The sequence below is a fragment of the Salvelinus alpinus genome, chromosome 2 (assembly GCF_045679555.1).
Source record: "Salvelinus alpinus chromosome 2, SLU_Salpinus.1, whole genome shotgun sequence".
Lineage (NCBI taxonomy): Eukaryota > Metazoa > Chordata > Actinopteri > Salmoniformes > Salmonidae > Salvelinus > Salvelinus alpinus.
Window position 1 is genome coordinate 35,837,006 of NC_092087.1, and position 9,357 is coordinate 35,846,362.

Consider the following 9,357-nt stretch of genomic DNA (forward strand, 5'->3'; position numbering starts at 1 on the left):
TGTCAAAAATGTTATGAATTGATTTGCATTTTAATGAGGGAAATAAGTATTTGACCCCTCTGCAAAACATGACTTAGTACTTGGTGGCAAAACCCTTGTTGGCAATCACAGAGGTCAGACGTTTCTTGTAGTTGGCCACCAGGTTTGCACACATCTCAGGAGGGATTTTGTCCCACTCCTCTTTGCAGATCTTCTTCAAGTCATTAAGGTTTTGAGGCTGACGTTTGGCAACTCGAACCTTCAGCTCCCTCCACAGATTTTCTATGGGATTAAGGTCTGGATACTGGCTAGGCCACTCCAGGACCTTAATGTGCTTCTTCTTGAGCCACTCCTTTGTTGCCTTGGCCGTGTGTTTTGGGTCATTGTCATGCTGGAATACCCATCCACGACCCATTTTCAATACCCTGGCTGAGGGAAGGAGGTTTTCACCCAAGATTTGACGGTACATGGCCCCGTCCATCGTCCCTTTGATGCGGTGAAGTTGTCCTGTCCCTTTAGCAGAAAAACACCCCCAAAGCATAATGTTTCCACCTCCATGTTTGACGGTGGGGATGGTTTCTTGGGGTCATAGGCAGCATTCCTCCTCCTCCAAACACGGCAAGTTGGGTTGATGCCAAAGAACTCCATTTTGGTCTCATCTGACCACAACACGTTCACCCAGTTGTCCTCTGAATCATTCAGATGTTCATTGGCAAACTTCAGACGGGCCTGTATATGTGCTTTCTTGAGCAGGGGGACCTTGCGGGCGCTGCAGGATTTCAGTCCTTCACGGCATAGTGTGTTACCAATTGTTTTCTTGATGACTATGGTCCCAGCTGCCTTGAGATCATTGACAAGATCCTCCTGTGTAGTTCTGGGCTGATTCCTCACCGTTCTCATGATCATTGCAACTTCACGAGGTGAGATCTTGCATGGAGCCCCAGGCTGAGGGAGATTGACAGGTCTTTTGTGTTTCTTCCATTTGCGAATAATCACAGAAACTGTTGTCACCTTCTCACCAAGCTGCTTGGCGATGGTCTTGTAGCCCATTCCAGCATTGTGTAGGTCTACAATCTTGTCCCTGACATCCTTGGAGAGCTCTTTGGTCTTGGCCATGGTGGAGAGTTTGGAATCTGATTGATTGATTGCTTCTGTGGACAGGTATCTTTTATACAGGTAAGAAACTGAGATTAGGAGCACTCCCTTTAAGAGTGTGCTCCTAATCTCCGTTCGTTACCTGTATGAAAGACACCTGGGAGCCAGAAATCTTTTTGATTGAGAAGGGGTCAAATACTTATTTCCCTCATTAAAATGCAAATCAATTTATAACATTTTTGACATGCATTTTTCTGGATATTTTTGTTGTTATTCTGTCTCTCACTGTTCAAATAAACCTACCATTAAAATTATAGACTGATAATATCTTTGTCAGTGGGCAAACGTACAAAATCAGCAGGGGATCAAATACTTTTTTCCCTCACTGTATATACAGTGTGTGCAAACGGCGTGAGGAGGTAAGGCAATAAATAGGCCATAGTAGCAAGTAATAACAATTTAGCAAATGAACACTGGAGTGATAGATGTGCAGATGATGATGTGCAGGTAGAAATACTGGTGTGCAAAAGAGCAGAAAAGTAAATAAAAACAATATGGGGATGAGGTAGGTAGATTGGATGGGCTATTTACAGATGAGCTATGTACAGCTGCAGCGATCGGTTAGCTGCTCAGATAGCTGATGTTTAAAGTTAGTGAGGGAATATAAGTCTCCAGCTTCAGCGATTTTTGCAATTCGTTCCAGTCATTGGCATCAGAGAACTGGAAGGAAAGGCGACCGAATAGGTGTTGGCTTTGTGATGACCATTGAGATATACCTGCTGGTGTTTGTTATCGTGACCAGTGAGCTGAGATAAGGCGGAGCTTTACCTAGCAAAGAATTATAGATGACCTAGAGCCATTGTCTGGCGACGAATATGTAGCGAGGGCCAGCCGACTAGAGCATACAGGTCGCAGTGGTGGGTGGTATATGGGGCTTTGGTGACAAAACGGATGGCACTGTGATAGACTGCATCCAGTTTGCTGAGTAGAGTGTTGGAGGCTATTTTGTAAATGACATTGCCGAAGTCAAGGATCGGTAGGATAGTCAGTTTTACGAGGGTATGTTTGGCGGCGTGAGTGAAGGAGGCTTTGTTGCGAAATAGAAAGCCGATTCTAGATTTAATTTTGGATTGGAGATGTTTAATTTGAGTCTGGAAGGAGAGTTTACAGTCTAGCCAGACACCTAGGTATTTGTAGTTGTCCACATATTCTAAGTCAGAACCGTCCAGAGTAGTGATGCTAGTCGGGCGGGCAGATGCAGGCAGCGAATGGTTGAAAAGCATGCATTTAGTTTTACTAGCGTTTAAGAGCAGTTGGAGGCCATGGAATGAGTGTTGTATGGTATTGAAGCTTGTTTGATGGTTTGTTAACACAGTGTCCAAAGAAGGGCCAGATGTATACAGAATGGTGTCGTCTGCGTAGAGGTGGATCAGTGAATCACCCGCAGCAAGAGCGACATCGTTGATATATACAGAGAAAAGAGTCGGCCCGAGAATTGAACCCTGTGGTACCCCCATAGAGACAGCCAGAGGTCCGGACAACAGGCCCTCCGATTTGACACACTGAACTCTGTCTGAGAAGTAGTTGGTGAACCAGGCGACGCAGTCATTTGAGAAACCAAGGCTGATGAGTTTGCCGATAAGAATACGGTGATTGACAGAGTCGAAAGCCTTGGCCAGGTCGATAAAGACGGCTGCACAGTACAATCTTTTATTGATGGCGGTTATGATATCGTTTAGTACCTTGAGTGTGGCTGAGGTGCACCCGTGACCAGCTGGGAAACCGGATTGCACAGCGGAGAAGGTACGGTGGGATTCGAAATGGTCAGTGATCTGTTTATTAACTTGGCTTTCGAAGACTTTAGAAAGGCAGGGCAGGATGGATATAGGTCTATAACAGTTTGGGTCTAGAGTGTCACCCCCTTTGAAGAGGGGGATGACCGCGGCAGCTTTCCAATCTTTAGGGATCTCGGACGATACGAAAGAGAGGTTGAACAGACTGGTAATAGGGGTTGCAACAATGGCGGCGGATCATTTTAGAAAGAGAGGGTCCAGATTGTCTAGCCCAGCTAATTTGTACGAGTCCAGGTTTTGCAGCTCTTTCAGAACATCTGCTATTTGGATTTGGGTGAAGGAGAAGCTGGGGAGGCTTGGGCAAGTAGCTGCGGGGGGTGCAGAGCTGTTGGCCGGGGTTGGGGTAGCCAGGAGGAAAGCATGGCCAGCCGTAGAGAAATGCTTATTGAAATTTTAGATTATCGTGGATTCATCGGTGATGACAGTGTTACCTAGCCTCAGTGCAGTGGGCAGCTGGGAGGAGGTGCTCTTGTTCTCCATGGACTTTATAGTGTCCCAAAACTTTTTGGAGTTAGAGCTACAGGATGCAAATTTCTGTACTCACTGGTTATGGAAAATGTGTTATTTTTGTAATTCTCCAGCAGGTTTCCTGAAGGAGAAAGCCTCCACTTCTTTGTAAAAAATAATAATACAAAAACACTATAGTAAATACTACAGTCATGTCTGCAAAAACGCTATATTAATACTACATTATAAACTGGGTGGTTCGAGTCCTGAATGCTGATTGGCTGACAGCCGTGGTATATCAGACCGTATACCACGGGTATGACAAAACATTTATTTTTACTGCTCTAATTGCGTTGCGTTGTGCCTAAGATCCGCCCTTAGCCGTGATATATTGGTCATATACCACACCCCCTCGTGCCTTATTGCTTAAGTATACTACAGTCAGCAAAAACACTACATTAATTACCATAGTATATACTATCAGTCAAATGTGAATTTATAAAGTCCTTTTGTCACGCCCTGACCATAGAGAGCCTTTTTATTCTCTATTTTGGTTAGGTCGGGGTGTGACTAGGGTGGGTGATCTAGTGCATTTATTTCTATGTTGGCCTGGTATGGTTCCCAATCAGAGGCAGCTGTTTATCGTTGTCTCTGATTGGGGATCATATTTAGGCAGCCATTTCCCCACTGTGTTTTGTGGGATCTTGTTTTCGTGTTGATGCCTGTGAGCTCTACAGAACGTCACGTTTCGTTGCTCTTTATTGTTTTTGTGAGTTTCAATTAATAAACATGTGGAACTCTACGTACGCTGCGCCTTAGTCCGAGTATGATTACCACGACGATCGTGACAGAAGATCCCACCATAACAGGACCAAGCAGCGTGCCCAGGAGGAGAGAGTATCCTGGACCTGGGAGGAGATCCTGGATGGGAAGGGATCCTGGACTTGGGAGGAATCCTGGCAGGACAGGATTGCCTTCCTTGGCGGGAGACGCAAGGAGAGAAGGGAGAACAGCGACGACGCCGGGGTTCGCGGCCACAAGGAAAGCCCAAAAAACAGCCAGATTTTTTGGGGGAGGGTGGGCACACGGGGTGGTCGGCGGAGGCGAGGAATGAGCCAGAGATCGTCAGGGAGTCGAAGGAGGAACTCGACGAAAGATTCTGGAGAGAGGTGGTTGCGATGAGTCCTGCAGAGGGGGCGTGCTGAGGAGCGTGACACCAGTCCTGTGTCATCTGCACCAGTTTCACGCATCTGGCCTCCAGTGCGCCTTCCCAGTCCGGTACGTCCTGTGGCTCCTCCACGCACTCGCCCTGAAGTGTGTGTCACCGTTCCGGTACAAGTTGTGCCGGTTCTACGCACCAGGTCTCCAGTGCGCATACACAGCCCAGTACGTCCTGTGCCAACTCCCCGCACTTGCAGTGCGAAGTGTGTCATCGTTCCGGCACCATCTGTGCCAGCTCTACGTACGAGGTCTCCAGTGTGCCTCCACAGCCCAGTACGTCCTGTGCCTCTTCCTCGCACTCTCCCTGAAGGGCGTATCCCCAGTCCGTTACGTCCGCACTCTCCCTCAAGTGCGCCTCCACAGCCCAGTACGTCCTGTGCCTCCTCCTCGCACTCTCCCTGAATTGTGTGTCCCCAGTTCGGTACGTCCTGTGCCTGCTCCCCGCACTCGCCCTGAAGTGCATCAGGCCTCCAGTGCGCCTCCCCAGTCCAGAGCTTCCGGCGACGGTCCCCAGTCCAGAGCTTCCGGCGACGAGTCCCAGTCCAGAACTTCCGGCGACGGTTCACGGTCCGGAGCCTCCGGCCACGTTCCATGGTCCAGAACCTCCTGCGGTGGTCCACGGTCCGGAACCTCCTGCGACGGTCCACGGTCCGGAACCTCCTGCGACGGTCCACGGTCCGGAACCTCCAGCTCCAGGGCAGGAGCCTTCCTCTGCGCCGATGCCCAGTCCAGGCACGGCGTCCAGTCCCGCTCCAAGGCCCCCCTTTGGGGGGGGGAGACTGTCACGCCCTGACCATAGAGAGCCTTTTTATTCTCTATTTTGGTTAGGTCGGGGTGTGACTAGGGTGCGTGATCTAGTGCATTTATTTCTATATTGGCCTGGTATGGTTCCCAATCAGAGGCAGCTGTTTATCATTGTCTCTGATTGGGGATCATATTTAGGCAGCCATTTCCCCACTGTGTTTTGTTGGATCTTGTTTTCGTGTTGATGCCTGTGAGCTCTACAGAACGTCACGTTTCATTGCTCTTTATTGTTTTTGGAATTTCAATTAATAAATGTGTGGAACTCTACGTACGCTGCGCCTTGGTCCGAGTATGATTACCACGACGATCGTGACACCTTTTTACATCAGAAGTTGTCACAAAGTGTGTATGCAGAACCCATCCTAAAACCCCAAAGAGCAAGCAATGCAAATGTAGAAGCACGGTTTTCTTTTACTACAGTATTTATACTATAGTTAACTGTAAATGTTAGAGTATACTACACTAAATTCTACAGTGAAAACAACATTACAGTCTGTAAAAACTATAGTATTTATAACCAGTGGCGACCCGTCATTCAGGGCAGGTGGGGCATTGATTTGCCTGATTTTCTATGTTATTTTGGCATTTATACATGTCACATATCAGTTTGCAAACAATGTAAAAACAAAAATAAATGATTGAGTTAATGAAGCGGCACACAAACATGGTCTAATTTTTGCTTTCTTGAGTAATGCAGCTCCAAAATGCAGGTGTTTCAGACTAGCTCAGTGCTTTCTGTGGTGGTGGGGCAGCCAATGGAAAATAAGGCGTGTAGGGGTTGGTAATGTTTTCTAGTTGCGCCGTGATTTGCTCAGTGTTCTGTCACTCACGGGGACACTACGTCACCGCAAAATCTACGGGTAGAGCTTGAAAATTCAAGCCCCTTGGGTGCTGCCATAGAGTTACATTAGAAGTGCCCATCCAAGAAGGCTCAAGGTCATTGACCACAGATAAAATTACGTCAAATCACGTTATATGTACCGTAGCTTTGATTGAACTGATCATGTCAACATCATACCTTCAAAATCTTAGCTAGCAAGCTAGACATCATCATGAATCATGTTGACAATCTACTGTCAAAATCCTTTTCAATCCTTGTCATATGAAGAGAAACTGCTCATCCATATATTTTATACTTATATATTCTCATCCCATTCATTTACTAGATTGTGTGTATTAGGTTTTGTTGTGGAATTTATTAGATATTACCTGCTGCACTGTCGGATCTAGAAGCATAAGCATTTCGCTACACTCGTATCAGTGCTCATCGGCCATTGGAAATAAACATTACACAAGTTTGAATACATTGGCCATGCTGTCAATCCAGCATGACTTCTGCCACGTTCAAAACAACTGGAAACTCAGAACTGGGAAATCTCAGACTTCAGTGAGTTCAAGACAACTGGGAACATCCAACTCAACTCAGAATTACAAGTCGGGAACTCGGGCCTCTGTCTTGAACTCCGTCCTGAAGATCACTCACTTGTTTTTTTCAGAGTTCCCAGTTGTCTTGAAACCACCAAAAATACAGAGAATGCTCGACTTTTATGACAAAATTTGCCCACAAGGATCGCCGCACAACCTTCCTGTTCAAGTGAGCACAGCATAATAAGGTGAGTCCAAAAATGTATTGTGTGCTGCTGCATAAATTATGTAATATGTCAGGGAGATATGTATATTGTAGCTAAGAAAGTAATACTAAGTGTATGCTGCGGCTATGGAACCCTGACCTGTTCACCGGACGTGCTACCTGTCCCAGACCTGCTGTTTTCAACTCTCTAGAGACCGCAGGAGCGGTAGAGATACTCTTAATGATCGGCTATGAAAAGCCAACTGACATTTACTCCTGAGGTGCTGACTTGCTGCACCCTCGACAACTACTGTGATTATTATTATTTGACCATGCTGGTCATTTATGAACATTTGAACATCTTGGCCATGTTCTGTTATAATCTCCACCCGGCACAGCCAGAAGAGGACTGGCCACCCCTCATATCCTGGTTCCTCTCTAGGTTTCTTCCTAGGTTTTGGCCTTTCTAGGGAGTTTTTCCTAGCCACCGTGCTTCTACACCTGCATTGCTTGCTGTTTGGGGTTTTAGGCTGGGTTTCTGTACAGCACTTTGAGATATCAGCTGACGTAAGAAGGGCTATATAAGTAAATTTGATTTGATTTGTTGTGTAATAAGATGTTAGTAGCCCATGCGCCTCACCCTAATAATTTGGTCCCTTTCCCCCTCATAACTTAGCCTACTGTTGTGACTTGGTGGTGCACATGTAGCCTATAGATAGCCCGTTTTAAAGAAATGGCATCATTGAATAATGTAAGAGCTTTCATTGTCTGCTTATATTCCCCCTTTATTCATCCTATGGTTCTGACTTGGTGTACAGAGAGAAAACTGTAAGAACGGCCCATGTTCTGAATTCTGTTGCTGTACATTTTAAAAGTACTGAACAGATAGTTAGTTATATTGACTACGTCTGTCCAAGCTCGCTCATTAATGTCTTAATTGAAATTGCGGATGGCCTCTTATCCGCTCGTAGTCCCCTAATGCCATTGTTTGTACATCGCAATTGTCAGTAGAAACCACATTTGTTTAAGCAAGTCAGCCATGTCAGCTATGTTTTTGTAAAAGGCACTAAATGAGGCTGTTTCGCTTGTCTGGCAGCTGTTTCGCTGCCAGACAAGGCTCCGCTGATAGCCAGGTGTAGCAGTGGTAAAGATTCACTCCAAGGTGCTGAAAAGAAAGCTCTGCTGTTGGGGCAGCTTTATGTATGCCCCAACAGTTTGTGGGCACCGTTTGTCACCATTATAGGACAATTAATGTATTGTTTAGTGTTGTGTTGTGTAGTAGCTTTGCTAGCATGCATCTAAAAAAAGAGTTTTCCCCACCAAAATTGACATGCTAAAATCGTCACTGTTTCTAACATAGTATACTGAAGTATTTTTTAATGTGGGTATATATTGGCTGGTACAGAATCCGTTTGGGGTGTAGCTTGTGATTGACATTTCATTTTTTGTTCGATATTGTTTCTTTGATGAAGACTATTCAAGCAACAATCACATGATGAACAACCCAATAATTTCCCTAATATCTTACCAGATAAACTCAGCAAAAAAAGAAATGTCCCTTTATCAGGACCCTGTCTTTCAAAGATAATTCGTAAAAATCCAAATAACTTCACAGATCTTCATTGTAAAGGGGTTACCCATGCTTGTTCAATGAACCATAAACAATTAATGAACATGCACCTGTGGAATGGTCGTTAAGACAGTAACAGCTTACAGGCGGTAGGCAATTAAGGTCACAGTTATGAAAACTTAGGACACTAAAGAGGCCTTTCTATTGACTCTGAAAAACACCAAAAGAAAGATGCCCAGGGTCCCTGCTCATCTGCGTGAACGTACCTTAGGCATGCTGCAAGGAGGCATGAGGACTGCAGATGTGGCCAGGGCAATAAATTGCAATGTCATACTGTGAGACGCCTAAGACAGCGCTACAGGGAGACGGGACGGACAGCTGATCGTCCTCGTAGTGGCAGACCACGTGTAACAACACCTGCACAGGATCAGTACATCCGAACATCACACCTGCGGAACAGGTACAGGATGGCAACAACAACTGCCCGAGTTACACCAGGAATGCACAATCCCTCCATCAGTGCTCAGACTGTCCGCAATAGGCTGAGGGAGGCTGGACTGAGGGCTTGTAGGCCTGTTGTAAGGCACGTCCTCACCAGACATCACCGGCAACAACGTCGCCTATGGGCACAAACCCACCGTCGCTGGACCAGACAGGACTGGCAAAAAGTGCTCTTCTCTGATGAGTCGCGGTTTTGTCTCACCAGGGGTGATGGTCGGATTCACGCTTATCGTCGAAGGAATGAGCGTTACACCGAGGCATGTACTCTGGAGCGGGAACGATTTGGAGGTGGAGGGTCCGTCATGGTCTGGGGCGGT